General features: G+C 40.1%; 1 pseudogene; it reads left to right on the top strand.

The window, feature by feature from the left end:
• Positions 1–12,631: 12,631 nt before the first annotated feature.
• LOC112828003 (Y-box-binding protein 1 pseudogene) lies at positions 12,632–14,017 on the top strand (annotated as a pseudogene).
• Positions 14,018–14,336: the final 319 nt, after the last annotated feature.

The following is a 14,336-nucleotide window of genomic DNA, read 5'->3' as shown; positions in this document are numbered from 1 at the left end:
CTCCATTAGACAAGAGACTCTTCTATAGGTCTTTCCTGGATAATTCCACCTCTATTTTTGGCTTCTGTTGAGATGACTGAGGGGATCCATAAGTCACAAACCTAATCTTCTCAGAGAGCCCTATGTATGACTAAATCCTGTACTCTTTTTTCCCTCTGAAACACTAGCAAAAGTTTGTCCAGCTACACCTTGACTTGTCTCCAGAGTACACATTGCTGACAGTGGACCTTTTAATTTTGGCATCTTTTACAATCTGGGTAGGCTAAGAATTTCCCAAATTTCAAGTTTTTGGTCACTTTTATTTAATAAAATTCTTTTTTTTCAATTTATCTCTTTCTTCTCAGCAAGAAGGAGCAAGGCTTCACTTTCAATACTTTGTTTGGAAATCTCTTCAGCTAAATACCTAAATTCATCACTTACAAGTTCTGCTTTTCTGCTTCCAACACAACGGTAGAACAAAACACAGCTAAGTTTTCTGTCACTATGTAACAAGAATCTCCTTTCCTCCAGTTTCCAATATGATGTTCCTCATTTCCTTCTGATCCTTCATCAGAAGCACCTTTAATGTTCATATTTTTATGTTCTGTTAATGACAATATAGGTATTCTCTAAGACAATATAGGTTTTCTCTATCATGTTCCTCACTTCCTCCTGAAGCCTCACAGTCCAAGTCTTTAACATCCATATTTGTCTGTTCGAGGCAACTTTGACTTCTTCTATCATTGTCCTCACAAATTTTCCAGCCTTTACCCATTACCCAATTCCAAAGCCACTTCCACATTTTTAGGTTACAGCAGCACCCCATTTCAGATACTAAAATCTATATTAATTTCCCATTGCTGCTGCAATTAATTAGCACAAATTTAGTGGCTTAAAACACAAATTTACTCTCTTACAGTTCTAGTGGTGAGAAGTCTAAAATCAACAAGTCAGAATAGTTGCATTCCTTCTGGAGGCTTCAGGGTAGAATCTATGCCTTGCCTTTTTCAGCTTCCTGAGGCTGCCTGCATTCCTTGGACTCTAGCCCCCTTCCTCACATCATTCTAACCTTTTGCTTCCATCACGTCTCCAACTACTAACTGTCTCCCTTTTATAACAACCTTTGTGATTATAGTGGGCTCATCCAGATAACCCAGAAAAATCTCCCCATCTCAAGATTCTTAACAACATATGCAAAATTCCTTTTACCACATAAAGTCATATACTCATAGGTTCCAGGGATTAGGATGTAGACATCCTTGATGGGTCATTACTCAGACCACCGCAGTGCATGAATATGTGACACTATGTATCTGCCAAAACCCATTAACCTTACAGCACAAAGATAAGTTTTAATGTATGCAAATTTTTAAAAATTATTTAGGATGTCAAGAGACCCCAAGATGGAGTGCAGAATGTGATATAACAATCTAACTGTTACAAATGTATGAAGTAAACTCACTAAAGGGAGTAGAGGGAAAGGTGCTTATCTAAGTAGCTTTGGAATTAAAAAGGGAACCAGGGCTCCTTGAAAAATGGCTGATTCTAAGACTGGGTTAGAAAATAACACAAGATGAACCTGGAGCATCTTTGTACCATAAGAAAGTAAGGAAATGCTTTTAAAAATCCCCACAATGATAAGTGTATGTGAAAGGGACACAGGAGCCAACTGAAACAGCTTCTAATGGTCAAAGCTAAAATAATTTGAAGAAAAAATAAATTACCATTGGCTTATAGCCAAAAGTATAAAATAAAGTCCATACTGATATAAATAAATGATTGCATAAATTAAAATAAGAGGAGAATAGACAAATCTCTGTGCAGAAGAATTCTGAATAATTTTTAATTCCCTCAAGGAAATGGAACTTACTTGTGCCTCCTTGAGTGAGGGTTACACACAGTGAGGACTACATACAGTGACTTCCTTCTAAAGAGGGAAAAGGGGAACTTCACAGTGGAGACACCTGACAAACACTACCTCAGCCAGGTGATCAAGGTTCATATCAACAGTGACAGGCAATTTTGATAGTATGCACCCTTGAGATGATGTGAGAAAAATGGCACTTTACCTCTGTGGTCTTTCTCCCAAGAACATATCACCCCAGGCTAATTCTGAGGGAGAACAATCAGACATATCCTAATGAAGGGGTATCCCACAAAATACCTTATCAGCACTTCCCAAAATTGTCAAAATCATCAAAAACAAGGAAAGTCTGACAAACTACCACAGTTAAGCCTAAGGAGACATGAGAACTAAATGTAATATGGCATGGGATCTTGGAATAGAAAAGGACATTAGGTTAAAAATGAGAAAATCTGTCTTGTTATTTTTAGCCATTCTAACTGTGTAAGGAGGTATCTCATTGTGGTTTTGATTTTTATTTTCCTGATGACAAGTGATGTGGAGCATTTTTTCATGTATCTATTGGCCATTTGTATGTCTTTGGAGGAGTGTCTGTTCATGTCCTCTGACCATTTCTTGACTGGATTATTTGTTTTTTGGGTGTTGATTTGATAAGTTCTTTATAGATCTTGGATACCAGGCCTCTATCTGTTATGTCATTTGCAAATATCTTCTCCCATTCTGTAGATTGCCTTTTAGTTTTGTTGACTGTTTCCTTTGCCGTGCAGAAGATTTTTATCTTGAAGAAGTCCCAATAGTTCATTTTTGCATTTGTTTCCCTTGCCTTTAGAGATGTGTCTTGCAAGAAGTTGCTGCAGTTCCTCAAGAAGTTAAAAACAGAGTTACCCTATGACCCAGCAATTGCTGGGTAATTTATAAATACTGGGTATTTGCCCCAAAGATGCAGATGTAGTGAAAAGAATGGGCATTTGCACCCCAATGTTCATAGCAGCAATGTGCACAATAGCCAAACTGTGGAAGTAGCTGAGATGTCCTTCAACAAATGAATGGATAAAAGAAGATGTGGTTCATATATACAATAGAATATTACTCAGCCATCAGAAAGGATGAATACCTACCATTTACATCAACATGGATGAACTGGAGGGTATTATGCTATGTGAAATAAGTCAATCAGAGAAAGACAATTATCATATGGTTTCACTCATATGTGGAGTATTAGAAAGAGTGCAGAGGATCATAGGGGAAGGGAGGGAAAACTGAATGGAAAGAAATCAGAGAGGGAGACAAACCATGAGAGACTCTTGACTCTGGGAATCAAACTGTGGGGGATGGGGTAACCAGGTGATGGGCCTTAAGGAGGACACATGATATGATGAGCACTGGGTGTTATACCCAACTAATGAATCATTGAACACTACACCAAAAACCAATGATGTACTACTATGTGTTGGCTAATTGAATTTAAATTAAAAAAAAAAAACTAAGAAAACCTGAGTAAACTATGGACTTCAGTTAATAATAATGTGTATGCATTGGTTCATTATTGTAACAACTGTAGCACATTACCAGGAAACAATAGGAAATAACAGAGTTTGGAATATATGGGAACTTTTTACCTTTGTGATTTCCCTGTAAATTTAAAACCGTTCTAAAAGAAAAAGATCACTTAGAAAAATAAAAGAGAGCCATTAAAGTGTTTAAATTGCGGAAAGTACCATGATAATCCTGGGGCTTTGGGAAAACAGTGTGGTTGGATTGGAAGAGGAAATTGCTAGAGTCCAAGAAATCATCTGAAATACACTGCGGTCAGGTAGGTCAGCTGAAATGGTGATGGACTTGACCAGTGTCCTTGTGAACAGTCAGGAGGTTATGAATCCCTGGATTTTATGCCAGTACCACCAAGTATCATGAAATCAATGGGACCACACCTCACTTTGGATACCAGGCTCCTTGCTTAGATGGGTTTAAATGGCTCTGAGATTCAAGCTCAAAACAAATACCAAGGCAAACAGTCAAAAGACAAGCTCCAATCACTCAAAGGTCTGCGGTTTTATGAACTTAGAAACTTAGTCTCAACAGATACTGCAAAAGAAGAACATGAGTCTTCTTGAATAGCTAAAAGCTTCAGGCAGATAACCTGAGATTTCACCCAACTCTAAAACCCTCTTTACGTGACTTTACGTGACTCTGGCTTGTACCATTGTCTTTAAATAATATTCTTTATCCCTCTCATAAAACATATCCGAGGCTGTTTCTGAAAGAGACTTAAAAAACTCAGCAAAGCAAGCTTTGGTCAAATCTATTTGGCTTTAGCATTCAGCTCCCCAGCAGAAATCCAGGTCAGTCAATCAGAATGCAATTTGTTGAAAGCCTGCATTTTGGACACAAGCATCAGCCAACATAGGGAGAGAGGAAAGAAATACAAGGCATGATGGTGGCGCCTTGCATTTATAGAATGGAGCAGCCAGACATTTGGCTGAGATAGGGTATTTTGAAGTAAACATATGAAATTGAGCAGTTTCCTGGTTTCTGTCAACCGAAGATTAGGAGCCAGAAGTTAAATGCAGGCATTTTTTTCCCTCCACAAATGAAATGCGGTGTTCAGAAAGCTCTTTGTAAAGCATTCGCTGGATGGTTGTGCCTTATGGACAGCATTCCCTACACCTAGAAAACAGAGAGATCTGATCATTGGGCATAAAGTGCTAATAATCTCCAGCTCAAAAATCCACAAGCCCCTTCCCCAACAAAGAAACAAATACTCAAGTAAAAGAAAAGAGATCAGCAATGAAATTGAATATGCTTACATGGCAGGGGTGAGAGGGGAAGAAATGGTGGGCTGGTGGCTATTTTTGGGGGTTTATTTGTTTAGTTGTTTTGTTGTTCTGTTTTGATTTTGTCTTGTTTAATTCCTCTTATTTGTCTAACCAAACTATAAGCCCCCTGAGGGATGGCCCCACAGATTTCATCCATCATCACCCCAACCCAAGCACAGGATCTTACCCAAGAGGTGCTCCACAAACCTTTGTCAGTAATAACTGAGAAGGCTCAATTTGACCATTTATAGCACACAAAGACTTTGCCAACAGCTTCCCCTTCAGGACAAGCAGAGTGCCTGTCCCTTAGGTCTAGGTGAAGAAACAAGGAACAAAGGAAAGTCTTTAGACCATGAATTTCTCTTCAAGTAAGAGCCCACAGTCCCAGGCAGCCCTGTTCCTTCCCTCGTTCAGGAAAGCACACTTTGCCCAAGCCCAGATGGTCTCATCCTGTTTAAGCCTCATGTGCTTTGTTTGTAGCTCCTGGAGCCAGTTATCACAAAAATACAGAGGAAGGGGCTGAAGCTGTTTCAGTTTGATGTGACACAGACTGTGACAATCTTTGACCTTTCTCTTTAAAAAAAGAAAAAAATTACCTGCATCTGTGTATCAATAGTTACAAAATAATCATATATTTCCCCAATGAAAGGGAACAAAACAGCAGGCAAAATGTAGACACTTCTCTGGTTCATCTCTGTTCTGTTCTGGTTCAAAAAGCAGCCCCAAACATTTCTACCTACACTTCCAGTATCTGGCCTGTCAGAAGAAGCTTGTTTCAGTGCTGCCTTTAATTTTACTGATGGAGGATTCACTGTTGCTAAAGATAAGGACATCCATCAGTGTACTGGAAGAGGCCTTCTGTTTGCCAAAGTCCAGGGACTGTAAGAAAGACACCACTTATGTTTTCATGTAAATGGCTGTATCAAATGTTTGCTGCCACAAATTCTAGAGCAAGGCAGCTCTTACACATCGTAGCAGGGTAGTGAGACCTCTAGAAGATTCCATGATGTAACCTCCCCTAACGAGCCAGGTTCTCTTTAGTGCACAAACCAGTTCTAAAAAAATCTGTGTGCATTGCAGCTGTGACTGTTTGCCCCCAAAGCTCTGCATCAGCATCCATTCATGGCTGACTGACTCATGGCTGGGAGAGAGTGGCATGGCCCCAGCATTGTGACAGAGGTCTTATTAACATTATTTTACATAGTAGAGGTTCCTGGTCTCCTCCAGTCAAATCTCTTCCTTTGGCTTCTGCTTAGATGACCACAGGAGGCATTTTACTTTATCATCCTGAGGACTCCTCTTTCCTCCTCAGTTTACATGAACCAGGACCAATGATAAAAATATTTTTGTATTAGTTAATTAATTAATTAATAATACACAAATGTGGTCACATATAGAAAATGTAGGCATGGCTCAGAAAAACGTAGGCATGGCTCAGAAAAACATAGGCATGGCGTCTGGAGACTTCTGTTTTCAGTAACAGCAGGCTAGCTAATTTAGACAAAACCTCCCAAATAAAAACTATCTTCTTAAAGGCACCAATATTCTAACAAGAAACAATGAAGGGTGATCCTTGTTTGCTCGTGCTGGTGCCATTAGCAGGTGTGAATGACATAAAACCCTCAACAGAGGATCTAGTTCTCCAAAGAGAAAGAAAAGGAGTGAAGGAATTCACACAATAGTCAGCTTCATTGGGCGTGGAGTCACTGCGTCCCTGCTATATAGCACAAAGGAGTGATTGATGATCACAATGTGTGAACATGAGTCATCAAGGGACGTTAAATCACGTAAAACTCTTCTTGAGAGACTCACCTGCTTTAGAAAGCCTTCCCTCCAAAGTGCTCAAAATGTTCATGACATAAAAGTTGCCTTGACATTTAAAGGCATATATGAAAAATGCATTTACATGAAATGCCATATTTTCAGAGAATTCTGGATAAATGAGGTGTTACAGGGTTCATGGTTTTCTTAAATCAGTGAATACAAATCATATGCTGAACAATTTACAGAATGCGCACCATAGTAATGACCTGAGCATCAGACTGAGAATCACTGTGAATCTCCCAGTGACAACTCCTATTCCGTATACATCAAAGGACATTTATCAGTCAACCACAGGTTAAGCAACCTGCAGGACAGAGCCCTTTAGGAGTTACCCTCCAAGCCCACTGCTGGGAAAATGCGCACATAAACCCAGCCAGGTTTCATGGCAAAGGTGAAGTTCCCCAGACCCATGCAGTGCACTCATCCACCCAATTCAAGCAGGGTGGGGATGCTACAAATGCACACTGGTAACAGCTGGTCCCACCTGCACACAGGCACAAGGAGCTATTGGGGTGATCTCCCTTCTTAACTCCTGCTTGGCCCTTATAAACCTAAGCTCATGGGCTTGGACTCAAGAGTATACTTCATCTCCATGGAGTATCTTCTGACTGATGCCTCCTCAGTCACCCATCCAGTTGAGAGGCCACCACCTTTTTAAAACACTGCGCCCATGATTCTGTAAAGAAGATAGCAACTGATGGATCAACCAAAGAAGATAGAAACTGATGGATCAACCAAAGATCAAACTGATGGGTAAGAGATTAGCAGGCATCAACACAAAGAATTCTAGTCCACTTTGCTTAAAGATGATAAGGTAAATGGTCCATTTTGTTCTTATAAAGAGTTTGTCACAACCCTCAGTCAGTCCAATCCGCTTGTCCCCTGTAATGCCTCCTGAACCTGACTACTTCCATTCCAGGTCATGTTATCTCGTCCTTGGACTCTTCCAACCATATCCCAATGCATTTCCCTGCTTCTGCTCTTGCTTCTCAAGGCCCATTCTCCACTCAGCAGCCAGTGATCTTTTTAAAGCAGAAGTTAGGCAAATCATTTCCCTGCTTTAAGCCTCCCAAAGGCTTCCCATCACTTAGAATGAAATCCCAAACTTTTCCTGTGGCCTAAAAGACCCTACCTGATTTGTCCCTGCCTGCCTGCCTCTTGACACATCTCCTACCATTCCCTCCTCATTCACACTGTTCCAGCCATGTTGTCCTCTTTCCAGGCAGGCCTTGGACACATCAAACCTGTTCCTACCTCAAGACTTTTACAGTTGTCATCCCCTCTGTGTGGATGCTCTTCACCCAGGTAGGTCCATGGTTGGATTCATTTCACCATTTAGTTCTTCACTGAACTGTCACCTCCTCAAAGAAACCCTCAATGACCACTCTAGCCAAAAAATAATACCTTCCCACAAATCACCCTCTATAACATAATTTTCTTCTGTTTACTCTGTAGCATGAGATAGTTCTGGTAATTACCTTGCTTATCTGGCTTTTACTTGTTTTGTTTGTTTGCTTACTCTCTTTTTCCTAGAATATAAACTCTTTGAGATCAGGGATCTTGTCTATCTTGTTCAGCACTCTACATCACTAACATCCAGAACAGTGCTTAGGATTTTGATGGACTCCTGTCTCACATTTAGGTCTTTCAACCATTTTGAGTCTATTTTGTGTGTGGAGTAAGGAAATGGTCCAGTTTCATTCTTCTGCATGTGGCTGTCCAATTTTCCCAACACCGTTTGTTGAAGAGACTCTTTTTTCCACTGGACATTCTTTCCTGCTTTGTCAAAGATGAGTTGATCATAGAGTTGAGGGTCCATTTCTGGTGTCTCTATTTTGTTCCATTGATCTAGGTGTCTGTGTTTGTGCCAGTTCCATACTGTCTTGATGATGACAGCTTTGTAATAGAGCTGGACGTCCGGAATTGTGATGCCACCAGCTTTGCTTTTCTTTTGCAACATTCCTCTAGCTATTCGGGGTCTTTTCTGGTTCCATACAAATTTTAGGATTATTTGTTCCATTTCTTTGAAAAAAGTGGATGGCATTTTGATGGGGATTGCATTGAATGTGTAGATTGCTCTAGGTAGCATTGACATCTTTACAATATTTGTTCTTCCAATCCACGAGCATGGAACGTTTTTCCATTTCTTTGTGTCTTCCTCAATTTCTTTCATGAGTATCTTATAGTTTTCTGAGCACAGATTCTTTGCCTCTTTGGTTAGATTTATTCCTAGGTATCTTATGGTTTTGGGTGCAATTGTAAAAGGGATCGACTCCTTAATTTCTCTTTCTTCTGTGTTGTTGTTGGTGTATAGGAATGCCACTGATGTCTGTGCATTGATTTTCTCTCCTGCCACTTTTCTGAATTCCTGTATGAGTTCTAGCAGTTTTGGGGTGGAGTCTTTTGGGTTTTCTACATAAAGTATCATATCATCTGCAAACAGTGAGAGTTTGACTTCTTCTTTGCTGATTTGGATGCCTTTGATTTCTTTTTGTTGTCTATTGCTGTGGCTAGGACTTCTAATATTATGTTGAAGAGCAGTGGTGATAGTGGACATTCCTGCCGCGTTCCTGACCTTAGGGGAAAAGCTCTCAGCTTTTGCCCATTGAGAAGGATATTCGCTGTGGGTTTTTCATAGATGGCTTTTATGATATTGAGGTATGTACCCTCTATCCCTATACTCTGAAGAGTTTTGATCAAGAAAGGATGCTGTACTTTGTCAAATGCTTTTTCTGCATCTATTGAGAGGATCATATGATTCTTGTTCTTTCTTTTATTAATGTATTGTATCACATTGATTGATTTGAGGATGTTGAACCAACCTTACAGCCCAGGGATAAATCCCGCTTTGTTGTGGTGAATAATCCTTTTAATGTACTATTGGATTCTATTGGCTAGTATTTTGGTGAGAATTTTTACATCCATGTTCATCAAGGATATTGGTCTGTATTTCTCCTTTTTGATGGGGTCTTTGTCTGGTTTTGGGATCAAGGTAATGCTGGCCTCATAAAACGAGTTTGGAAGTTTTCCTTCCATTTCTATTTTTTGGAACAGTTTCAGGAGAATAGGTATTAATCTTCTTTAAATTTTTGGTAGACTTCCCCTGGGAAGCCATCTGGCCCTGGGCTTTTGTTTGTTGGTAGATTTTTTATTACTGCTTCAATTTCCTTAGTGGTTATAGGTCTGTTCAGGTTTTCTATTTCTTCCAGTTTCAGTTTTGGTAGTTGATACAGCTCTAGGAATGCCTCCATTTCTTCCAGATTATCTAATTTGCTGGCATAGAGTTGCTCATACTATGTTCTTATAATTGTTTGTATTTCTTTGGTGTTGGTTGTGATCTCTCCTCTTTCATTCATGATTTTGTTGATTTGGGTCCTTTCTCTTTTCTTTTTGATAAGTCTGGCCCGGGGTTTATCAACCTTATTAATTCTTTCAAAGAACCAGCTCCTAATTTCATTGATTAGTGCTACTGTTCTTTTGGTTTCTATTTCATGGATTTCTGCTCTGATTTTTGTTATTTCTCTTCTCCTGCTGGGTTTAGGCTTTATTTACTGTTCTTTCTCCAGCTCCTTTAGGTGTAGGGTTAGGTTGTGTATTTGAGACCTTTCTTATTTCTTGAGAAAGGCTTGTATTGCTAGATACTTTCCTCTTAGGACTGCCTTTGCTGCATCCCAAAGATTTTGAACAGTTGTGTTTTCATTTTCTTTGGTTTCCATGAATTTTTTAAATTCTTCTTTAATTTCCTGAAATTCAATTTAAAAATTAATTGACCCATTCATTCTTTAGTAGGATGCTCTTTAGCCTCCAAGTATTTGAGTTCTTTCCGACTTTCCTCTTCTGATTGAGTTCCAGTTTCAAAGCATTGTGGTCTGAAAATATGCAGGGAATGATCCCAATCTCTTGTGCCAGTTGAGACCTGATTTGTGACCTAGGATGTGATCTGTTCTGGAGAATGCTCCATGGGCACTCAAGAAGAATGTGTATTCTGTTGCTTTGGGATGAAATTTCCTGAATATATCTGTAAAGTCCATTTGGTCCAGTGTGTCATTTAGGGTCTTTATTTCCTTGTTGATCTTTTGCTTAAATGATCTGTCCATTTCAGTGAGGGGGGTGTTAAAGTCCCCTACTATTACTGTGTTGTTGTCAATGTGTTTCTTTGCTTTTGTTTTTAATTGGCTTATATAATTGGCTGCTCCCGTGTTAGAGGCATAGATATTTACAATTGTTAGATCTTCTTGTTGGATAGACCCTTTAAGTAGGATATAGTGTCCTTCCTCATCTCTTATTACAGTCTTTGGTTTAAAATCTAATTTGTCTGACATAAGGATTGCCACCCCAGCTTTCTTTTGGTGTCCCTTAGCATGGTAAATGGTTTTCCACTCCCTCATTTTCAATCTGGGGGTGTCTGTATATTGTCTGTGTTCCTATCTAGTCTATGTTACTTTTAGGCTCTCTCTTTGCTCAGAGGACCCCTTTCAGTATTTCTTGGAGGGCTGGTTTCGTGTTTGCAAATTCCTTTAGGTTTTGTTTGTCCTGGAAGCTTTTTATCTCTCCTATTTTCAACGACAGCCTAGCTGGATATAGTATTCTTGGCTGCCTATTTTTCTCATTTAGTGCTCTGAATATATCATGCCAGTCCTTTCTGGTCTGCCAGGTCTTTGTGGATAGGTCTGTTGCCAATCTACCATTGTAGTTTACAGATCTCTTGTCCCAAGCTGCTGTCAGGATTTTCTCTTTGTCTCTGAGACTCGTAAGTTTTATTATTAGATGTCGTGGTGTTGACCTATTTTTATTGGGTTTGAGGGGGGTTCTCTGTGCCTCCTGGATTTTGATGCCTGTTTTCTTCCCCAAACTAGGGAAGTTCTCTGCTATAATTTGCTCCAATATACCTTCTGCCCCCCTCTCTCTCTTTCTTCTTCTTTTGGGATCCCAACCAGTCTAATATTGTTTTATCTTATGGTATCACTTATCTCTCAAATTCTGCCCTCATGATCCAGTAGTTGTTTATCTCTCTTTTATCAGCTTCTTTATTTTCCATCATTTGGTCTTCTATATCACTAATTCTCTCTTCTGCTTCGTTTATCCTAGCAGTTAGAGCCTCCATTTTTGATTGCACCTGATTAATAGCTTTTTTGATTTCGACTTGGTTAGATTTTTAGTTCTTTTATTTCTCAAGAAAGGGTTTCTTTAATATCTTCCATGCTTTTTTCAAGCCCAGTTAGTATCTTTAAAATCATCATTCTGAACTCTAGTTCTGACATCATACTAATCTCCATGTTGATTAGGTCACTGGCAGTTGGTACTGCCTCTTGTTCTTTTTTTTTTTTTTGAGGTGATTTTTTCCATCTTGTCATTTTGTCCAGAGGAGAATAGATGAATGAGAGAACAAAATGCTAACAGGGTAACAACGACCCCAGAAAAATATACACTAAACAAATCAGAAGAGACCTGAAGTGGGGGGAAAAGAAAGGGAAAGAAAAAAACAAAAGAAAAAGATAAAAACAGAATATGATCAAATATGATCAGGCTGGTGCATAGATCAGTGCCACACACTAGATTTTGAGTGTATTTTGGTCTGTTAGAAGAAAGTGCCTCCCAAAATTTTAAAGAAAGAAAAACTTATATATGAACAAAAATAAGGGTTAATATGATGGAGGGATGGAATATAACTGTAAAGATGAAATTATAAAAGATTTTATAAAAGGATTTGATAAGATAAGAAATTGGTTGAAAAAAGAAAGAAGAGGAATTTAAAAAAAGAAAAAGGTAGAGAATGTGATCAGGCAGGAGACTAGAACAAAGCCATACACCAGAGATTTAGGGTATATTTTGTTCTGTTAGAAGAAACTGTATCCCAAAATTTTAAAGAAAGAACAATATAAGTTAACTACTATGAAGAGATAGAATATGACTCTAAAAATGAAAAATAAAAAAGATTTTTTAAAAAGGGATTGATAAGATGTTGGTTGTAAAAGGGAAAAAGAAAAAGAAAAAAAAAGAAAAAGAAAAAAACAAAATTAAAAATTTAACTTCAAGAGTTTGATCGGTAGCGGGAACAGAGAGCTGACTCCAGAGAACCCTGGTAACCATCACACCCCGGGAGGAGCCGCGGCTGCCACAGCCGGCCCCAGTCACCATCACTGCAACCATGAGCAGCGAGGCTGAGACCCAGCAGCCACACTCTGCACCCCCCCCCCACCGCCCACGCCCTCAGCGCTGCAGACACCAAGCCCAGCACCACCGGCAGCAGCGCAGGGAGCGGCGGCCCGGGCAGCCTCACATTGCCGGCTTCTGCCTCCGGGGACAAGATCATGGCAACAAAGGTTTTGGGAACAGTAAAATGGTTCAATGTAAGAAACGGATATGGTTTCATCAACAGGAATGACACCAAGGAAGATGTATTTGTACACCAGACCGCCATATAGAAGAATAACCCCAGGAAGTACCTTAGCAGTGTAGGAGATGGAGAGACTGTGGAGTTTGATGTTGTTGAAGGAGAAAAGGGTATGGAGGCAGCAAATGTGACAGGCCCTGGTGGAGTTCCAGTGCAAGGCAGTAAATATGCAGCAGACCGTAACCATTATAGACACTATCCACGTCGCAGGGGTCCTCCACACAATTACCAGCAGAATTACCAGAATAGTGAGAGTGGGGAAAAGATCGAGGGATCGGAAAGTGCTCCCAAAGGCCAGGCCCAACAGCGCCAGCCCTACCGCAGGTGAAGATTCCCACCTTACTACATGCGGAGACCCTATGGGCGTGGACCACAGTATTCCAACCCTCCTGTGCAGGGAGAAGTGATGGAAGGTGCTGACAACTAGGGTGCAGGAGAACAAGGTAGACCAGTGAGACAGAATATGTATCAGGGTTATAGACCACGATTCCGCAGGGTCATCTTCGCCAAAGATAGCCTAGAGAGGATGGCAATGAGGGAGATAAGGAAAATCAAGGAGATGAGACCCAAGGTTAGCAGCTACCTCAACGTCGGTACCACCGCAACTTCAATTCCCGAGGCAGACGCCCAGAAAACCCTAAACTACAAGATGGCAAAGAGACAAAAGCAGCCGATCCACCAGCTGAGAATTCGACTGCTCCCGAGGCTGAGCAGGGCCGGGCTGAGTAAATGCCGGCTTACCAACTCTACCATCATCCGGTTTAGTCATCCAACACGAAGAAATGAAGATGAAATTCCAGTAATAAGAAATGAAAAAAAGATTGGAGCTGAAGACCTTAAGTGCTTGCTTTTTGCCCACTGACCAGATAAATAGAACCATCTGCATTATCTATGCAGCATGGGGTTTTTATTATTTTTACCTAAAGACGTCTCTTTTTGGTAATGACAAACGTGTTTTAAAAAAAAAAAAACAACTGGTTTTTCTCAATACACCTTTAAAGATTTTTAAATTGTTTCATATCTGGTCAAGTTGAGATTTTTAAGAACCTCATTTTTAATTTGTAATAAAAAGTTTACAACTTGATTTTTTCAAAAAAATCAACAAACGGCAAGCACCCATTAATAAAGGTCTTAAATAATTAAAAAAAAATTAACTTTGAAAGACTAAAGAATCGGGGGAGAGGGGGAAGCCATGACTTCTATGTGCTGTATTCCCCTAGTGCTGGAGTTCTGCCATTCTCATGGATCAGTAAACTTGGTCTTGGCTGGCTGTTCTTGCTGATCTTCTGGGGGAGGGGCCTGTTGCGGTGGTTCTCTAATGTCTTTGCTGGAGGCGGAATTGCCCCACCCTTGCGTGGGCCCGGCTAAGTACTCTGCTCGGGTTTGCTCTCGGGAGCTTTTGTTCCCTGCAAGCTTTCCACATAGCTTTGGAGGACAAGAATGAAAATGGTGGCCTCCC

This window comes from Callorhinus ursinus, unplaced genomic scaffold (genome assembly GCF_003265705.2).
Source record: "Callorhinus ursinus isolate GAN/ISIS: 27379988/994484 unplaced genomic scaffold, GSC_fseal_2.0 scaffold29, whole genome shotgun sequence".
NCBI classification, from domain to species: Eukaryota; Metazoa; Chordata; class Mammalia; order Carnivora; family Otariidae; genus Callorhinus; species Callorhinus ursinus.
The sequence above is the reverse complement of the archived record's forward strand: the minus strand, read 5'-3'. Positions and strand labels throughout refer to the sequence as shown.